Source organism: Leptonychotes weddellii, chromosome X (assembly GCF_054177405.1).
Source record: "Leptonychotes weddellii isolate Sample4059 chromosome X, ASM5417740v2, whole genome shotgun sequence".
Classification (NCBI taxonomy): Eukaryota; Metazoa; Chordata; class Mammalia; order Carnivora; family Phocidae; genus Leptonychotes; species Leptonychotes weddellii.
This window is the reverse complement of record NC_138385.1, coordinates 19,894,130-19,916,233: the sequence shown is the minus strand read 5'-3', so window position 1 is coordinate 19,916,233 and position 22,104 is coordinate 19,894,130. Positions and strand designations below refer to the sequence as shown.

Genomic DNA, 22,104 nt, shown 5'->3' with positions numbered 1-22,104 from the left:
CATATTTTTCATAATATTCTGTTATAATTGTTTGCATTTCTGTGGTATTGGTTGCTATTTTTCCTCTCTCATTTGTGATTTCAGTTATTTGGCTCCTTTCTCTTCTATTTTTGATAAGTCTTGCTAGAGGTTTATTAATTTTATTAATTTTTTCTCAGAGAACCCCCTCCTGGTTTCATTGATCTCTTCTGCTCTTTTTGTTTCTTGTTTTGTTTTAGTTTCTATATCCTTTATTTCTGCTCCAATCTTTATTATTCCTTTCTTCTGCTTGTTTCAGTCTTCATTTTTGGTTCTTTTTCTACCTCCTTTAGGAGTAAGGTTAGGTTGTTTATTTGAGATTTTTCTTGCTTCTTGAGGAAGGCCTGTATTGCTATATACTTCCCTCTTAGGACTGCTTTTGTTTGGGATCACTGTGTTTTCACTTTGATTTGTTTCCGTGTATTTTTTTTTATTTCTTCTTTAATTTCCTGGTTGACCCATTAATTTTTTTTTTATTTGACCCATTCATTCTTTAGTAGGAGGTTCTTTAATCTCCATGTATTTGTGGTCCTTCCAAATGTCTTCTTGTGGTTGATTTCAGCATTGTGTCTGAAAATATGCATGGTATATGATTTCAACCTTTTTGTACCAGGTGAGACCTGATTTATGACCCAATATGTGATCTGTTCTGGAGAATGTCCCATGTGCACTTGTTAAGAATGCGCATTCTACAGCTTTAGGATGAAGTGCTCTGAATATATCTGTTAAGTCCTTCTGGTCCAGTGTGTCATTCAAAGCCATTGTTTCCTGTTGATTTTCTGCTTAGATGATCTGTTTATTGATGCAAGTGGGATGCTAAAGTCCTCTACTATTTTTGTATTATTATAAATCAGTTTCTTTATGTTTGTTATTGTTTTCTATATGTGGGTGCTCCCAAGCTGAGGGCATAAATATTTACAATTGTTAGATCTTCTTGTTGGATAGTCCCTTTTATTATTCTATAGTGTACTTCTTCATCTTTTGTTTCAGTGTTTGGCTTAAAATCTGCTAGCCTATCCTGGCTTTCTTTGGACATTCATTTGCACAATAAATTGTTCTCCATCCCCTCACTTTCAATCTGCAGGTATCTATAGGTCTAGAATGAATCTCTTCTATGCAGCATATATATGGGTCCTGTTTTGTTATCCATTCTGACACCTTATGTCTTTTCATTGGAATATTTAGTTCATTTACATTTAAAGTTAAATACTGATAGATGTGTATTCAGTGCCATTTTATTACTTCTTTTGTTGTTGTTTCTGGAGATTTTCTCTGTTTCCTTCCAGTCTTTGCCACTTTTGGTCTTTCTTTCACATCAAAGTGTTACCTTTAATATTTCTTGCAGGGCCAGTTTAGTGGTCATGAACTCTTTTAGTTTTTGTTTGTTCTCTCCTTCTATTCTGAATGATAGCCTTGCTGGATAATGTATTCTTGACTGCAAGGTTTTTTTTGTATGTTTGTTTTTGTTTTTTCCCATTCAGCAAATTGAATATATCATGCCATTTCTTCTAGCTTCCCAAGTTTCTGCAGAGAGATCTGCAGCTAACCTTAAGGGTCTTCCCTTGTAAATTGTCTTGTTGCTTTTAGGATTTTTTCTTTATCACTATATTTTGCAAATTCAGCTATAATATGTCTTGTTGTTGGCCTGCTTTTGTTGATTTTGATGGGAGTTCACTGTGCCTCCTGGATTTGAATGTCTGTTTCATTCCCCAGATTAGAGAAGTTTTCAGCTATTATTCCCTCAAATAAATCTTCTACCCCTTTTTCTCTCCCCCCTCTTCTGTGACTCCTATAATAGAAATGTTATTACATTTGATGGAGTCACTCAGTTCCCTAACTGTTCTCATGTTCCATAATTATTCTCTCTCTTTTGTTCAGCTTTATTATTTTCCATTATTCTATCTTCTATATCTATTTTTCATTCCTCTACTTCTTCCATCCTTGGCCAATACATATGGTCAGTTTCAAATTTCAGTTATGGCTCTTTTCATTTCTGACTGATTGTTTTTTAACTCCTTTGTCTCTGCTAAAGGTTTCTCTAATATCTTCTATGCTTTTTCTCAAGCTCAGTGAATATCCTTATGATTGTTGCTTTAAATTCTCCATTAAGCATATTACTTATATATGTTTTGATTAGATATCTGGTCATGACTTTTGTTGTTGTTGTTCTTTCTTTTGGGATGAGTTCCTCCATCTTGGCATTTTCTCTAAGTCTCTGTCTACTTCTCTGTGTTAGAAAAGCCCATTATGTTTCTTGCTCCTAATAATAATGGCTTTATGAGGAAGAGTTCATATAGTGTCCAGGAACTGGTACTTCAGGGAATGGCTCTGGTGTGTGCTGTATGCACTCTCCTTCTGTGTTTTGACTCCTCTATCCCTTTAGGCCAGTGGTCTGCAGAGGCTCTCCTTGCCTGCTGTGGGCAGTGTTTGGAGCTTGGCCAGAGTGTGGTGGGTTTTATTTATTTTTATTTTTTAAAGATTTTATTTATTTATTTGACAGAGACAGAGAAAGAGAGCCCAAGCATGGGGAGTGGTAGGTAGAGGGAGAGAGAGAAGCAGGCTCTCTGCCAAGCAAGGAGTCCAATGTGGGACTCAATCCCAGGACCATGGGATCATTACCCTAGCTGAAGGCAGACAGTTAACCAACTGAGCCACCCAGGCGTCCTCAGAGTGTGGTGGATTTTAAATAGGTGTGCTTTCATCTGCTTATTAAAGAGAGTTGGTGCTACTTCCATTAGAACTGAAGCCTTGCAGAACTCTGGTCAGTAGATATGGTGTGTGCCCGGGTTTCTGCTGGTCTTTGGAGGAAGGGGCCCATTGTGCTGGTCCTTAAACACACTTGCCTGAGAAAAGCAGTACCAACAAAGTGCAGAGGGCCAGGACTTGGTGTCAGCAGGTTAAGTAGCCAGTGTTGGTGCTGTGCTGTTTACTGAAGTTGGTTTATCCTGAGGGCACTGTGGAGAGGAGGGAAATGGGCACCAGCCAGCTCCTTTGTCCCCAGAGAGGGATCTCTGTGCTTGCTGCTTTCAGGGAAGCACTCCCAGAAGAGCAAATAATGTCCCCTCTTGCATCCCAGGCATTTTCAGATCACCATTTTCACGCTGTCTGTCTCCAGGTTGCTTACCTGCCTGGAGCAGCTCAGTGCACTTTGGGCTCTATCCCAGCCAAGACTGCTGACTTTTAAAACTCCAAACTTTAGGGACGTGTGGTGGCAGGGTTCTTCACTGGTCTTCTGGGAGAGGGTCTCACCTCACTGGGACTGATACAGGTTTGACCAAGAAGGGCAGTCACACCAGAGTGCAGAAGCATGGGATTTGAAGCAAAGCAGGCTAAACAGCCAGTATCCAGGTTAGCTGCCCTCAGCAGGTGTCTCTGTGCTTATGCTGAAGGGCAGAGGAGGGAAATGGTGTCCCCTGGCTCTTTTGTCCCTGGAGAGGCATCTCTGTGAATGCTACCTCTCATAGATGTACTCCAAAAAGACTGAAGAGTCTCTCACCCATGTGCCTTAGGGGATCCTCAGATTGCACCATCTGCTCTGGAGCTGTTTACCTGCCTTATCTCCAGGAGTAAGGAACCACCCTCAAGGCTATATCCCAGCCAAGCCCACCAATCTTTAAAACTGCAGTCTTTGAGCCCCACCAGTTGCAAAAACTCACAAAAATCAGCCCCTTTCATTTTCCCAGACAGTGGCTTTGGGGAAGTGCTCTCCTTGTGTATATCCCTGTGTGCTCCACTCTTTATCATCTTTCTCAGAAATCAGGGTTGCCTCCCCTCCACAGCACCAAGGATCCATTTGTCCCCCAAACCACATCTCTGTACTTCCTACCGTCCATAATGTGGTGCCTTCTCTCTTTCTAGTTATGCAGTTTCTTCTGTCAGTCCTCAGGTCAATTTCTTGAGTATTCAGAATGATTTGATAGTTATCTAGCAGTGTTTTGAGGGATAAGACATGCTTAGGGTCCTTCTACTATGCCACCATCTTAGCTCCTTTGTTCATATATACATATTTTCCTTCTAGAAGTTTGGGATGTGCATTGTTCTTTTACTAGTTCAATTAGATTTAAGGTTAGGTTACTACTTTGAAATTTTTCTCACTTTCTTGAGGTAGGTATGTATTGCTATAAACTTTTAGAACAGCTTTAACTGCATCCTAAAGATTTTGGACCACTGTGCTTTGTTTTCATTTGTCTCCATGTATTTTTTTATTTCACCTTTGATTTCTTGTTTGACCAATTCATTGTGTAGTAGTATGCTATTTAACCTCCATGTATTTATGTTCTTTTTTAGATTTTGTGTGTGTGTGTGTGTGTGTGTGTGTATGTGTGGCTGATTTCTAGTTTCATACTGTTGTGGCTGGAAAAGATGCTTGATATGACTTCAGTATTTTTGAATTTGTTGGGATTGGTTTTGTGGCCTAATATGTTATCTTTCTGGACAATGTTTCATATGCACTTGAAAAGAATGCGTATTCTGCTGTTTTAGGAAGGAAGGTTCTGAATGTATCTGTTAAATCCATCTGGTCCAGCATGTCATTCAAAACCAGTGTTTCTTTATTGATTTTCCGTTTGGTTAATCTATCCATTGATGTAAGTGGGGTGTTAAGGTCCCCTATTTTTATTGTATTACTATCAATTATTGCCTTTATGTTAGTCAATAGCTGCTTTATGTATTTGGGTGTTCCCATCTTGAGTGCATAGATATTTACAGTTGTGACAAATTCTTGTTGGTTTGTTCCCTCTATGATTATATAGAATCCTTCTTTGTCTCTTGTTACAGGCTTATTTTTTCTGATTTGAATATTGCTTTCTTTTCACTTCCATTTGCATGATAGATGCTTTTCCATCCCTTCACTTTCAGTTTCCATGTGTCTTTAGGTCTGAAATGAGTCTCATGTAGGCAGAATAAAGATGGGACTTGCTTTTTTAGTCATTCAGTCATCCTGTTTCTTTTGTTCAGTGTTAGTTCATTTACATTCAAAGTAATTATTGATTGGTATGTACTTATTGCTATTTTGTTTCTCATTTTACAATAGTTTCTGTAGTTCTTCTCTTGCTCTCTTCTTTTGTCATTTGATGTCTTTCTTTAGTACTATACTTAGATTCCTTTGTCTTTATTTTTTTGAATATCTATTACTAGTTTTTTTATTTGTGGTTACCCTTAGGTTTATATATAACAATTTATGCATATAACAGTCTGTATTAAGTTGGTCACTTAAGTTTGAACCCATTCTAAAAGCACTAAATTTGTACTCTCTTTTCCTGACATATTTTAGCTCTATGGTGTTAAACTTCACATCTTTCATTTGGCGAATCCCTTGATTGATTTTTATAGGTGTATTTGATTTTACTGCTTTTTCAATTTCTACTTTTCTTAGCCCTGCTTATGGTCTTTCTTTTCCACTCAAAGAATTCCCTTTAGCCCTTCTTATAAAGTTGGTTTAGTGGGCATAAATTCTTTTAATTTTGTTTCAGAAACCCTTTATCTCTCTTTTTATTCTGAATGATAACCTTGCTGGATAGAGTCTTCTTGGTTGCAGGCTTTTTTCCTTGCAGTACTTGGAATGTGTCATGCCACTCCATTCTGGCCTCCAAATTTCTGCTGAAAAATCAGCTAATAGCCTTCTGGGGTTTCCCTTGTATGCAAATATTTTATTTTCTCTTGCTGCTTTTAAAATTCTTTCTTTATCACTACTTTTTGTCATTTTAATTACTATGTGTCTTGGTGTGGATGTCCTTGGGTTGATTTTCTGGACCTCCTGTGCCTCCTGGATCTGGATTTTTGTTTCCTTTCCCAGATTAGGGAAGTTTTGAGTTATTATTTCTTGATTTTTTTGCCCCCTTTTCTCTCTCTTCTTCTGGAATCCCTATTATGTGATTGTTATTAAATTTGGTGGTATTACTGAGTTCCCTTAATCTATTCTCATTTTTTTATTATTCCTTTTTCTTTCTCCTGTTCAGCTTGATTGCTTGCCATTACTCTGTCTTCCCAGTTAGTGATCCATTCTTCTGCTTCCTCTAGTCTACTCTAGGTTATTTTTAATATCAGTTATTGAGTTCTTCATCACTAATTGGTTCTTTTTTTACTCCTATCTCTTTATTAAGGGTCTCACTGAGATCCTCCACTCTTTTCTCAAGTCCAGTGAGTATGTTTATGACCATTACTTTAAATTCACTAATAGGCATGTTGCTTATCTCCATTTCACTTAGCTGTCTTGATGTGATTTTGTCCTGTTCTTTCATTTGGGACATATCCCTTTGTTTCCTCATTCTAACTCTCTGCGTCTATTTCTATGTGTTAGGAAATTCAGCTACATCTCCTGCTCTTGAAAGTAGTGGCCTAATGAAGAAGAGCTTCTATTTTGCCCTGTAGTGCAATGTCCCCTATTCACCAGAACCTGGTGCTTCATGGGTGTCTCTTATGTGTGTTGTTTGTGTCTTACTGTTGGCTGAACCAGGTTTGCCTTCAGTTCAGTCATCTGCAATGGCTCTCTTTGCCTGTTGTGAGCAGGATTTGGTCCCTGTGATGTTAATGTGCCAATGTGGGGCTACCTTGGGATTGAGTTGGGTCTGACCAGGCATTTGTCAGAGTGGCAGTCACAGAGAACTGCATCATGCTCTCCCTGTGTTGTCTCCTGAGAGGCTTTTGTTGGTGGGCAGGCAGTTCTACAGTCCAATCATATGTCTGCCCCCAGCCCAATACTAGGATCACAGTGGAGCTAATATGTGTGGTTATCTTCCCCTCTCTCCAAATCAGGAGTAACTTTTGAGTTGTGCTGGCCACTCTCAGGCTGTTTCACAAGCCATGCTTGTGGCACAACTTTGAATGGACTCCTGTGGAAAACATGTTAGATGGGTGGTCTGCAGGCGAATGTGGGGCAAGGCTCATGGTGTTAGCAAGGTGTCCACTGCTCTGTTGTGGCACTGGACCTGGAGCTGCTTTGGAGAACACCTACTAAGGCCAGGTTGGAGGTGACAAGTCTATAGGAGAGTGCAGGGGTGGGCATAGTGTTAGTAAGATAGGTGGAGAGTGTTTGCACTAGTTCCCACAGGAGTCTGTATCTAGGCTGTGGGGTAGGGAGGAAAATGGCACCCACCATCTCTTAAAAAAAAGAAGATTTTATTTATTTATTTGAGAGAGAGAGAGAGAGAAAATGAGCAGGGGGGGAGGTACAGAGGGAGAAGGAGAAGCAGACACCGTGCTGAGCAGGGACCCTGATGTGGGACTCAATCCCAGGACCCTGGAGATCATGACTTGAGCTGAAGGCAGACACTTAAATGACTGAGCCACCCAGGCATCCCCCACCAGCTGTTTTGTTCTTGGAGAAGTCTCCTAAAGATCCCTGCCCCTCCAACAAATGTTTTGAGACTGGTAAATAAATCTTCCCATATACTTCAGGCATTTTTCAAACTGCTTCTTCTATGCAGTTTTCTCAGAAAGGTTGTTCATTATACTATCTCTTTAAGGGCAGTGACTCAGTTTCTTATTTCCCTCTGCCTCTCCCAGAACTGAGCTGCTGATTTTTAAAGATCGAGGTGTTAAGCCCCACTGATTGTAGGAACTCATGAAGTTAAGCTGCATTGGTTTACAAAGCCAAATGTTATGGGGATATATATTCCAGTTGTGGGTCCCTGATGCCTGGGGTGGGATCTGCTCCTCTCCCTTCTCCATGACTGTGATGTTCCTCTCTCCAGTTTGGTTCCTGACCTCATTTCTGCCCTTCTTATCACTTTCATTGTGGTCTATTCTCTATAATTAGTTGTGGGGAGTCTGTTCTGCCAGTCTTATAGAATTATAGAGAATTTTAATGATTTACAATAAAACATCTATTAACCAAAATTGTTCATATATTAGAATATACTGGCTATTCAATTTTTCCTGGGAAAAGAATCTTAAGTTCAAAACATTTTCTTAAGAACAAATTAATATATTTGTCCATGTTGTTGCATTTGTGTTATTATACAGTTAGCATATTTTGATATTTTTTGATCATTGGAAGTCTTACAGATTCTTGGTCTCAATATTCTAAATGCCTGCACTTATTAGAAGGCCTGTAGATTGAGATAGAGTAAAAAGCTGAACTGATGTATTGAGATCCTCAGACCTCTCTTGAGCTTTTGAATGTCACTTTGAAAAAAAATATTTGCATCTAAGTTATGCATTTATTATGAAGTTTAATTAAGAAAGGTATGCAAAAAATACATAAAATTTTATTCAAATGTAAGGTATATGTTCAGTCAATAATAATTACTAAACACTTAAGTATGCCAGATGCTATGCTAGTTCTTATTTGTGTATTATGTATGAGTAATTGTGTATCGATTATGTAATATTTGCCTTTTAGGCAGAAATAAAACATAGTCAGAATAACAATTATAATAAGGAATTGGAGTTCATTTGGCCATGGTTACTTAAGGTTTTACTGCACTTTTAGATGTTAGTAATGTTAGTTCTATATCTTTAGATCTTGAGGAGTCTTTAAAATCTCTCCTGGTGAAGTATATCATCACAACTTGTGACTTTCTCAGACCTTGCCTCTGTGTTCTTTAAATTCTTGCAAATTATAAATACACAAGAACACATGTGCACATAATTATGAGTAACTTCAATTATTTTCTAATGTGAAATACTGTGTCACAGGTGTGGACTGTGTTTTTACAATAATATATATTTACTAGATCATTCAATCTCTAATCTATAAATTGACTTTTTTAAGTAACAATATGCAATTATTACACCTTCTAAGATCAGCTACTTTTCCTTTACCAATGAAAAGGGAGAGGCCATAAGGATTGTAATCAATCAATGAATGAATGATTAAATGTAGCTTGAGTTCATTTGCCTCCGTTTCCTGAACTATCTCTACTTATTTGGTAGAGCATAAAACATTAGTGAATTACTTTTGTCTTTATTAGGCAATAAGAGGGCTTGGATATTTTATGCAGAGGCCTGTAATAGATGGTAAAATGATCAGATTCTTCACATCCTTATCACAAACGTCTCCCTGTTATGATGACACTTTGCAACTCCTCTCATCAAGGGGTTGAGTCCATCTTGAATGCTCATATTCAGGATCTGGGTTTTGTCATATGACTTAATATGGTTAATAGGACATTAGCAGACATGACACAAACCAAGTTTGAAAACAATGAATCATGGATCACTACATCAAAAACTAATGATGTATTGTATGGTGACTAAACATAACATAATAAAATTAAATTAAATTAAATTAAAAAAAAACTGCTGGGGCAATGTTGCATGTCCTCTCTTACTGCTCTTGGGAACACTATAACTATCACCATGTGAAAGAACCTGGGCTAGCCTGCTTAATAATGGACAACACATAGCCCAGTTTCCTCTCTCACACCTGGTGACAGGCAGCCATCTGCTAGACATGTGAGTGAGGATATCAACCTCTAACTGCAAATACATAAGGGAGCAGAGTTGACACAACAGAATAAAAATATCTCAGCTGTACCCAGACAAAACTAACTACCCACATAATCATGAGTAAACAAATGTATTGCTCCTTTAAACTACTGTTAGGTTGTTTGTTCAAAATTGAATTCATAAAAGTCTACATGCCTATGTCAATACTTCTTGAATTTTCATGGGCTACCTGAGGAGTTGGTTAAAATGCAGATTCTGATTCAGTAGATCTGGATTGGGGCCCAAGGTTCTGCATTTTTAATGAGTTCCAGAAGATGATGATAATATTGGTCCACTGAACATATTTTCATTAACAAGCTTCTCTGTGATAGAAGATATAAAATAGTTAATAAAAATGTGAGTTCCTCAGCCACATTCATGGCTGATCCAATAAAATAAACCCATTTTAAATTTAAATAAATATATATTATCTTCCCATCTAATGTAACAGATAATAACCTTTGCCTTGTGAAAGTTCATGCAGCATACACACACACACACACACACACACACACATGCATTCCCTTTTTCATTACCTGAATGCAGTAAACATACAGAAAACCTTCAGAGTAGAAGGTTAGGAAACCATAGTACCATGCAAATAAAGTGGTAAGTAATAATTAACTAACAGTAGAAATATTTCAAGAAGTAAATTTGCTTTGTAATAAATTTTATTTAAAATTTTGTTTAAATATCTGAACTGTAACAATTAGAGTTCTTTCTCTCATTGAACTTACAAAGTATTGTTTGGTTTGGGGGTATATATAGTCACATTTCCATTTATTCATTTATCACAAATGAATAAATTGCTGTATTTATGAAGTCTTAAATAGATTTTCCCTGAAAAAGTCTCAGAAAAAAGTTAATACTGACACACAAATTCAGCCATTTTCATACTATAAGCATTACAGAAAAAGTTGAATTAGATGATGATTAAGATGATTTACAATTGTGAGAATCCATGAATTTTCTAAAGAGGAACTTGTTTAACTACAATAAATAATGTGTGATGTTTAGAAATTAATGCTACTGGTATTCATTAAGAAGAATTTTTTCAGGGGTGCCTGGGTGGCTCAGTCGGTTAAGTGTCTGACTCTTGATTTTGTCTCAGGTCATAATCTGAGAGTCATGAGATCAAACCCTGCATCAGGCTCTGTGCTGGGAGTGGAGCCTGCTTAAAATTATCTCTCTCTTCCTCTCTCTCTGCCCCTCCCCCTGTACACATGTGCTCTCTTTCTAAAAAAAGAAATGAATAATTTTTAAAAATTTAACAAATAAGACCTATTAAGTTGAAGAATATTTTACTCACTTTGATTTTACTTCACAAATATTTACTGAGAATGATTTTAAAATAGTTTAAAAGTATATGATAATTTCCTTATCTACAAATAGACACACATTTTATTTATGTAAAGATTTCATCCCTACACCCCTACCACCACAACCACTACACACATATACACACAAACATACTCATATAATAAAGGAGAAATTTTAGAGATGACTGCAAAAAATTTTTTTTTAAAGATTTTATTTATTTATTTGACAGAGAAAGACACAGCGAGAGAGGGAACACAAGCAGGGGGAGTGCGAGAGGGAGAAGCAGACTCCCTGCCGAGCAGGCAGCCCGATGCGGAACTCGATCCAGGGACTCCAGGATCATGACCTGAGCCGAAGGCAGTCGCTTAACCAACTGAGCTACCCAGGCGCCCCGACTGCAAAAATTTTTTAACAGCTTTATTGAGATATGACTCACATGCTATATAATATACCCACTAAAACTGTATAACTCAGTTCTTTCATATATCACATTATTAATATTTTTATTTATGGAAGAATATATGTAACACAAAATTTGCCAATTTAGCCATTTTAAGTATACAATTCAATAGCACTAATTACATTAAAAATGTAGTACTACCATCTCCACTAGGTATTTCAAAAAATGTTTATCCCCCCAAACAGAAAATATGTAACAATTAAGCAATAACTCCCTATTTTGCTTTGCCCTCAAGTCCTCAGGAACTTCTAATCTACTTTTTATCTGTATGAATATGTTTATTTTAGATATTCCATATAAGTGGATTCATAAAATATTTGTTCTTTTTGTCTAGCTAATTCCACTTAACATAATGTTTCCAAAGTTTATCCATGTTGTGACATATGTCAGAACTTCATTCTTTTTATGGCTAAATAATATTCCATTAAATGTATTTAACACATATTTTTACCCATACATCTATTGATGGGCACAGGTTATTTCCAACTTTTGGCTATTATGAATAATGTTGCAATGAACATTGATGTACAAGTATCTCTGATACCTTGTTCAGTACTTTTGGATATATACCTAAGAGTATTACAGATTTTTATAGTAATTCTATGAATAGCTGTTTGGGGAACAGCCAAACTGTTTTCTATAGCTTCTGTACCATTTTATATTCTTACTAGCAGTATATAGGGGCTCCAAATTTTCCACATTCTCACCAACACTCATCTTTTTTCATGAGTGGTAAAAACACCTAACATGAAATATACCCTACTCACAGATTTTTAAGTGTCCACTACAGTATTGCTAACTATGGATGCATTGGTTTGCCACATCTCTCTGAAACTTTTTCATCTTCATGACTGAAACTACATCCATTGAACAGGAAACCCCTATATATCTCCCACCCCAATCCCTGGAAACCACCATTCTACTTTCTGCTTCTATGAGTTTGAACAATTTATATACCTCATTTAATTGCAATCCTGAAGTATTTGTCTTTCTGTGTCTGGCTTATTTCACTTAACATAATGTCCTCAATGTTCATACATGTTATAGTATATAATAGGATTTCCTTCTTTTTTAATCCCATAAAATATGAATTGGATAGATAAACAGATATAGGTTTGGTAGATAAATGGATAGATAGATAAACCATGCATTGATAAACATTTAGGTTGTTTCCATCTCTTGACTACTGAGAATAATGCTGCAATAACCATGGGAGTGCAAATATCTCTTTGAGATCCTGTTTTCAATTATTTGATTAAATACCCAGGTGTGATTGCTAGATCATATGGTAGCTGCATTTTTCATTTTTTAGGAACCTCCATACTATTTCCATAAGACTGATACTATGTTATATTCTCACCACCAATGCAGTGCACAAGGGTTCAAATTTTTCCACATCTCTTATTTTTATTGAGGATTCCTTATGCACAATGAATTTTACTGCTTTGCTGATTTGAAGATTCTCTGTCTTTATCTTTAACACTTTGATCATAATGTGTTGGTGTGCATCTTTGGGTTTTTCCTTCTTTTAGTTTATGTTGCATCTTGAATTTACAGATTCAGATCTTTCATAAAATTTAAGTTTTCAGCCATTGTTTTTCAAATTTTCATTCTGCATCTTTATATTTTTTTCTCCTGGAATTCCCATGATGTGTATATTGGTCATCGACTTAACATTTATGTTGGTGTATTGTAGTTTCTGTTAACTCTTCTTCATTCACTTTACTTGCTTTGCTTTATTTCATTCATTATACTTAAATTCTGTTTACTTCTCTTCATTCTTTACTCTTTCTGCTCCTCAAACTCAATAATTCCAACTGATGTGTCTTTAATTTTGCTGATTTTCCTTCTGCCTGCTCAAATATGCTGTTGAATCCCTGTTATTGAATTAATATCACTTATTGTAATTCTCATCTCCAGAATTTCTGTTTGATCCCTTTTAATGAATTCTATCTCTTTATTGATATTCTCATTTTGTTCATACACCAATTTGCTTAGTTTTTTGGTCATGTTTTTCTTTAGATTTTGAACATATTTAAGACAAATTGTATTAGAATGTTTTTTCTAGTTACTCTGATGTCTGAGCCTCCCCAGGGATGAATTTTGTCAGTTTATTCTGTTCCTTTGAATAGGCCATATTTTCCTGTTTTTTATATGCCATTTTTTTGGTCAAAAACTAGACATTTGAACATTTTACTGTTTTACCTCTGAAAATCATATTTTCTCCCTTCTCCAGGATTTATTTTTGTTGCTGTTGTTGCAGGTTGTAGTAGTCTATTTGTTTAGGCACTTTTCCAAACTTTTTTTTTTTTTTTTGCAAAGACTGTTCCTTGTCATGTGTGGTGACTAAAGTCTCTATTCATTTAACTCACATTCAACTAATGCATTATTGACAGATATTCCCTTGAATGCTAATGTCTAAAAAGAAAGAGAAAGAAAGAAAGAAAGAAAGAAAGAAAGAAAGAAAGAAAGAAAGAAAGAAAAAGAAAGAAGGAAAGAAACAAAAGAAAGAAAACAACAAACAAAAACTGAAAATGAAAACAAGTACCTCTCCCAGTGTTTTCAGATTAGCTCTGGCTGGAGGATTCCTTCAACACTTAGCCAGCCTTACACCAAGTATAGGGATCAGTCAGAGGTAAGAGCTTAAGGGTCTATTCTACTCTTTTCTGAGTATACATATTGCTCTTGGCAATATGTGGCTTTTGAAGTTCTCACACATCCACAAGCGGTTTTCATTTTTATAATTTCTCAAAGAATCTCAGCTTCTACTCTGAGCCTTTTGTATGCCTATTGTATGTCTTGACCAGTTATCTTTTGCCTTACGCATTTCTAGTTTGTGAATTGCAACATTTTTTAGAAAACGTTTGCCACTTTTCCAGTCTTTGTTCCAAACTAGGGAAAGCAGAAATGAACGCCTCATATCTACCCTTCAGCAAGCCCCTGGACATGTTAGAATAGTCATATACAACAATTTGCAAATAAGATCTGCTCTGCTCCCTCAGAAACCAGGGACAAGGGTCCCCTAGTGGGACACAGGATGGTACTGCTTTGAAACTTCCACTGCTTTAAAACTGCCAAAGCACAAGGGTAGGGGGTGGGGTGATGGCAAGTAAAAATATCACAAAACTTTCCTGCCATTTTCAAGTTGCTTTTTTTTAATTCAGTGTTTATTTGGCAGCTATAAACCATTGATTATTTTCCAACATAGTAACAATGTTGGTTCTCACAGTTCCTGCTATTTTTTTTGTTTCTATGGGGGAATGAAAGTTAGGGCCTGCCTCTTCTGCCATTGGGCTAATGTCATTTTTCTGCATGATTTTAATTTGGGCTTCAAGTATCCACATTTAGATAAGACATATCAACCTAGAGCAAAAATATTTCTATCCAAGCTCAAAAATCCAGAAATAGCAAAATTAAAACCACTGAATCAGTAAATAGTATTTAGTAAAACTTTATTGTGCATATAAGAACAATTTGTGAACTGGGAGTTTTCAAAATCAATAATTGATATGAAAGGGCCAGAAGTTACAGGCTGAAGTTGCAGTTATTAAAATGTGGTTTCCAGACGGCAGGAGAATGGTTAAAAGTGATTACCTCATACCATTTTTAGAAAGATGACTTAAGTTTATTTTATGATTATCAAAGGCATTTACAAGAAACAATAAATGTTAACTTTTGCTTATGTTTTTAAAATAAGCTAGATTTAGTTTTGCTTACATGACTTAAATGGCTTTGTATGGTTATGGAATTCTCAAGTCCAGTCTCCATTTTGTATTTAATTTTAACAGACTAAAAAAATAAATATTTCACTTCTGTTTGAGATGGGTGTGTATCAGCATGCATTTTTGTAAGCATAATTTTATTTATTTATTATTTTATCAAACAACTTGCTCAAATTTGAAAATGATAAATATTTCTTGTTTCTATGTTATAATTTCTGATAATTGTTTATGAAGAGTGTTGGGAAGTTTATAAACTACAAACAACTATCTCACCCAGGAACATTTCTGAGAAAAAAAGGCACTTTGTCTAAATTCAGAAAAAAAAAATCCATTAATTAGTATATGTCAGGCACTATCCAGGATGTTTCACAGACTTTATCACACTTTACCTTCACAACAACTTTACAGTTTTCAGAAATTTGTAATCAAAGAAGTTATGAGACTTTTTCAGTTTGTTTACAGCTATTAAATAGGAAAATCACATCTTAACCAAGTTTTATAACTTCAGTCCTATTTTCATTTTATAGTTCAACAGCTGACTGTTATTTTCTTAGCTATTTTCTAAATAGGATTTAATATGAAATTTGAAAACATTATGAAATTATGAAAGCATGTAGAGAAATGTGAAAATGAGGACATCAGTTTAGAGTGTCCACTGTTCATTATCATGTATACAGAATTTATACACCATATCTTGTTAATCACACTCACTTTTTGGTGCATTTTTGTGGCTATTTCTGTCAATATTTATAATACGCTACTTAAAAGAACAATAGTAAAAAAGAATAAGCCTAAGATTTCAAGATTTTATAACTTGTAATACACATATATACACATATATATACACATATATATACACATATATATACACATATATACACTTATATATACACTGTGGATATTTGTGGATATTTGTTCACTCTGATTATATTTACCTAAGTGTCTATGCCCCTTCTTTTGCTCAAGTCAGTATGATACCTGTAAAGCTAAAACATTCAATTGTTCAATCCCCTTCTTTTTCCCAATACCAGTCAAATGGGCTGACTTTATATTCCTTTTAAATTGTGTGACAGTTTTGCAATAACAGTTCACAGGGCTTGTGACCAAGAGTCTGCCCAGGCTTTGGGCTCTCATGGGGATCCTGGAAGAAACACCCAATAACATGCTGTCTTCTCACTATTTGGCACATTTCTATCTGGCTGACAAGGCCGTTTGCACTGTTTTCTGCCATCATCCTCCAAAATGCTCTCCGTTGGCCACACATTGGCAAGACTTTGACAGCTTTCAGCCAGAATGCACAGCTCCTGAGTAGCATCTAGGTCAGTGGTTGCCCTTCCATGCTGATGATTTTTTCTTAGGTAGCTTAGAACCTGTTCAGAAAGTTAAGACTCAGCCAGGCTGCTATTTGGATTCTTTGCCCCATTCACACTCCCTTGTGCCTTTATATACCATCTTAGAGAAAAATATGGAGATTCAGCTCCAGTGCTTAGTATTCTTACTATTCATTTAAACAGAAATGTCAAAAACCTACATCAACTTTGATGTGCCCTGTGTGTCACTCAAGCAGCCCACTCCCTTTCTTGCTGACTCAGAAATACTCAGAATCCTGAATTGATTTCTTTACACATTTATCAAAATTTTCCTTAAAAACACCCTTTGATTTTTCATGTTTTTGAAACTTAAAATATATTGTATGAATTTTTCTGTAACGTCTTAAACATTATTTCTTTTTTTGTTTAATATTATGTTGGTGAGATCCTTCATATTAATGTGTAGCTGTGGTCTACTACATTAATATGCCATAACTTATTTTACCCTTTTCTGTTGACAGGCTTTGATTTAGTTCCAGTTTCTTTTTTTCTGCAAACAAACAAACAACAACAACAAAAACCAATGCTCTTATAAATGTTCTTAGACATATCTCCTGGTAGACAAGGGTAAGACCTTACTTAGGATATATACCTAGGAGCAGAATGGCTACATCTAATGCTTTATACATATTCAATATTGTTATGTAATGCTAAATTGTTTTCTAAAGATTTGTACCAATTTATACTTCCACCACATTGTATAAATGTACACATTTAGTCCATATTCTCACCAATCTTGATAATGATAGTTTTAACATTTTTGCCACCTTGATGGATATAAAATGACATCTCCTTTTGGTTTTAATCTGCATATCCAACTTACTATTTAGACAGAACATCTTTTTAGACATATATTTGCCACTCAGTTTTCCTCTCTTATGAAGTGTTTGCTTAAATCTCTTGTCCAATTTTTCATAAGGTTGGTTGTTTTCATACAAATTTATGGGTACTCAATATATTCTAGATATATGCCCTTTTTTGATGATAGTGTTACAAACATCATTCCTCTCCCAATTTCAGTTTTGTCTTCTCATTTTCTTAGTGGTTACTTTTATGAACATAGATTCATAATTTTAACTTAGTTTGATTCAACATCTTTTTTTAGGTTATTGTTTCCTGTTCTTAAAAATATCTTTCCCTACCCAAGATTGTGCAGATATTCTTTTGCATTATCTTCTAAAAGCCTTATTTTTTGCCTTTCACAACTTTGTCTACACACTACCTGGGATAGATTATCATGAATGGTGTAGGTAGAGACCAAATTTTATTTATTTTTCATGTTGATATGCAACTGAATCATAATTATTTATTGAAGGTGTATCTTTCTCCATTGATCTACAGGGACACCTTTATCTATCTATCATCTATCTTTCAGGTATCTATCATCTACCTACCACCATCATCTATCTATCTATATCTATTATATATACAGTTTAATTCTAACATGTCTATTCTATTTCATTGGTCTATTTGTCTATCCTTGCATCAAATTCACACCACCTTAATAACTGTTTCTTATAATACGTCTGCATACTTAGTAAAAGAAGTCTTTTGACCATACTCTTCTAGAATATTTTAGCTATTCTTGGCCCTTGTTATTTTCACATAAATTTTTGTATCAGTTTGTCAATGTCTAAAGTACTTTTTCTGGGTTACTGTGAAGAGTTCTTATGTGCTATGAATACAAGTTGTTTGCCAGTTAATTTTTTTAAAATATATTCTCTAGCTTAAGGTTTGTCTATTTTCTCTATGGTGCATTTTGATGAAAAGAAGTTATTAATTTTAATACGATAAAATCATACTAAAATGATTTACTTTTTTTAATTTTTAGAATTTATGAGTTTTTCGTTTTCTATTTTCTCTTCTCTGAGTTCATAAAATTATTCTTCTGTGTGTTTTTCTAAAAGATAATAGTTTTGTTTTTCACTTAAATTTTTTATCTACCTAAAATCAAATTTTAAATGCATGGCATAAAATACATGCTCGAATTAATTTTTTAAAACATATGGCCAAGCAATTGTTATATTAACATTATAGAAAAATCTAATCTTTCCATTTTATTATACATCAAATTTACATTTATATATGGTTCTATTCCTGAGTCCCCTATTCTTTTCAGTTTATCAGTCTGTCTATCTTTTCAGCATGACCTTATACTAACTTGATATAGTTTAAAAAAATGTTTGATATCTGGCTAGGCAAATCTTTCTACTATGTTTTTCTTCTATATGTGTTCTGGCTATTTTTGGACATTTACACTTGAGTATAAATTTCAAAATCAGATTATCAAGTTACACCAAAAAAAACACCTTACTGTCCCCTCGGCAGGGAGTCTGCTTCTCCCTCTGACCCTCCCCCCTCTCATGTGCTCTCTCTCTCATTCTCTCTCTCTCAAATAAATAAATAAAAAATCTTAAAAAAAAAAAACACCTTACTAATATTTTTTATTGGAATTGAACTGAATCTAGGAGTCTTTAAAATCTAGTTTCTATGTCCTAAAATAGTTGACTCTGCACTCTAGGAAATCATATATCTCACCAGTGTTAGTTTGCTAGGGCAGCCACTACAAAATACCACAGACTGGGTGTCTAAAATAAGAGAAATTTATTTTCTCACAGTTCTGGAGCCTGGAAATCTTAGATCAAGGTGCCGTCAGTTGCTTTCTGGTGAGACCTCTCTTTCTGGCTTGCAGACAACCACATTCTTGTTATATGCTCATATAGCTTTTCTTCTGTATGCATGCATAGAGAGAAAGAGATAAACATCTCTGGGGTCTTTTGCTCTTCTCACAAAAACTCCAGTCCAATGGAATTAGGGCCACAACATTATGAACTCATTAAACCTTAATTATCTCTTTAAATCCCTATCTTCAGATATACTCATACTAGTAGTTAGGGTTTCAACATATGAATTTTGGGGAAGCACAATTCAGTCTAAAACATCAACACTATTTAAGTATTCTTTAATCTCTTTTAATAATGTTTGTAATTTCTTCATAAAGGTAAATTTTCTGTTAAGTACAATTTACATTCTAATGTAATTGCAAATACCTTTTTATTTTATTTTTTTAAATTTTATTATGTTATATTAGTCACCATACAATACATCATTAGCTTTTGATGTGGTGATCCGTGATCCATTTTTTTTTGTAATACAACTTCATCACTTTATTCAAATCTTCAAAATAGTCTTTATTCTACATTTTTAGTATAAAAAATCCACAAGTTAAGTGCACCACAGTGTAGAGAGAGACATACAACGCTGAACTTCCATAACAGTCAATGGTACAGTCAAATATCACATGGACAGTACACAAAATTTAGATGAACTGAAATTATAAAATAAAATCCAATTTCAGAAAACAAAAATCAAAATATTAAGGATCCCTGAAATATTCTTAACGCTAATGAGATTTCACTGCACCCAAGTCATTTTGTAGTGAGGGATTCATAACATGACCCCATTAACCCAGCTGAGGAATTCTCAGGAGCCACGAGGGCCTACATCAGATACTCTGACAATGAAAAGTAACCAATTTTTGGATGGGAAAACGTCCCCTAATTTGACTCTGACATCATCAGGCTTTTGAAATGCATCCTCCTCCTTGCCCCCACATTTTAAACAAACCTGTTTACAGTACAGTTTGCATTGATACCCTTTGTTCAAATAGAGCTCTGTTTTTCTGTCACCGAAGCAAATTGGGGTTTGATTCATGGATGAAGAAACAACCTATGAGGAGCGTCAAAAAGGCACCCTCCACTTTTGCCTGAGGAGATGCAAAAGCAGAAGTAATGGGGCCTGTGCTTGGAGCACAGAGGGGGTTTCAGAAGATCCTTGTGAAAGATTAGTTAAAAGATGGCAAGTGGGGACAAGTGCAAAGAGAGAAGGAAGTTAGTCTGACTGGCTTTCTATCCTGCACCATTGATTCAATGGAGATTGGCGGGAAGGAACTGGAAGAGACTAGAGGTGAGGGTGGGACATGGGGCAAAGGATGGAAAGGAGGGAAGGGCAGACAACTAATGTGTTTCATTTATAACAAGTAATAGAAATCAAAGACTTAAAGGAGATTAAAGACCAATCAGAATAATTTAGCAACTTTAATTCTTAGGAAGATTAAAGTTCCCTCCAAATCTAATCTGATGTTTTATTAACTAAGAGCAAAGACCAGTATGGTACAGTATTACTCCAGAGGAATTAAAGGAAGATCCTTAGGGCTGCTTTGCCCACATTCATTTTATGAATGGATGCCTCCCCTACCTCAAAATGCTTTAAAGAGGTACTGCTACCATTACATGGATCCTTATTAAGTTTGAAAAGTGACTGAAAGTTTGGGCACCAGAAAGACACCCAAACAACATGTGTCTAAACTGCAACTTCAAGTTAATATGACTAAAGCAGTTACATTGTGAGAAGTGCTGAAGGTATGTGATGTCTTTCCCGGCACAGAGGTGGCCTTGGTTCTTCACCAGATGGTGTAGCCACCATCTGAGCCACCCATGAAGAAGTTTCCCTTCCGCTGAGTTATGAGGACATTGGCTCCCTGCATGACTGCAAGCTGAGCAGCATTGGGAGGGCATCCAGGGGGTGGACAAGGAATGTTGCCAGCGGTAGCCCCAGCTCCAAATCTGGCACTTGCATTATACCCTCCTTCCACCAGCACTGCTGAACCAGGTGGATAGATGGGATCAACTGGATAATAAGCCATAGGGATTGTGGAACTTAAAGGTCCAACAGCCACAGATTGGGCTATGGGAGGATACAGTGAGGCACCAGGAAATGCAGCTGACGTGGTGGGGACTGTGGCAGTCCCTGGGTGCACAAAGCTCGGACGATAGAGCTCTGAGTAGGCAGGTGGAGCATCAGTATAGGGTGGAGCATGAGGAAGATGCAAGGTCTGAGGGTACACTGGGTTCCCAGGAGGCTGCACAGGGCAGGTTGGCTGCATTGGATATTGCCGTTGCTGTTCATGGTGGCTGCTGGTACGGTTCAGCTTGGTGTCCGATCCATTGTTTTTGTATAACACCCAGTGCTCCATGCAGTACGTGCCCTCCCTAATGCCCATCGCCGGGCTAACCCATGCCCCCACCCCCTCCCTTCTAAAACCCTGTTTGTTTCTCAGAGTCCATAGTCTCTCATGATTCATCTCTCCCTCCAATTTCCCCCCTTCATTTTTCCCTTCCTTCTCCTAATGTTCTCCATGCTATTCCTTATGTTCCACAAATAAGTGAAACCATATGACAATTGACTTTCTCTGCTTGACTTATTTCACTGAGCATAATCCCCTCCAGTCCCATCCATGTTGATGTAAAAGTTGGGTATTCATCCTTTCTGATGGCTGAGTAATATTCCATTGTCTCTATGGACCACATCTTTATCCATTCATCTGTTGAAGGGCATCTCAGCTCTTTCCACAGTTTGGCTATTGTGGACATTGCTGCTATGAACATTGGGGTGCATATGGCCCTTCTTTTCACTACATCTGTGTCTTTGGGGTAAGTACCCAGGAGTGTAATTGCTGAGTCATAGGGTAGCTCTATTTTTAATTTTTTGAGAGACCTCCAAACTGTTTTCCAAAGTTGCTGTACCAACTTGCATTCCCACCAACAGTGTAAGAGGGTTCCCTTTTCTCCACAACCTCTCCAACATTCGTTGTTTCTTTCCCTGTCCATTTTTGCCATTCTAACTGGTGTAAGGTGGTATCTCAATGTGGTTTTGATTGGAATTTCCCTGATGGCTAATGATGATGAACATTTTTTCATGTGTCTGTTAGCCATTTGTATGTCTT

General features: G+C 36.2%; 1 pseudogene; it reads right to left on the bottom strand.

Moving 5' to 3' along the window:
• Window positions 1–19,458: 19,458 nt before the first annotated feature.
• Window positions 19,459–21,396, bottom strand: LOC145717786 (DAZ-associated protein 2 pseudogene; annotated as a pseudogene).
• Between the last annotated feature and the right edge of the window lie 708 nt (window positions 21,397–22,104).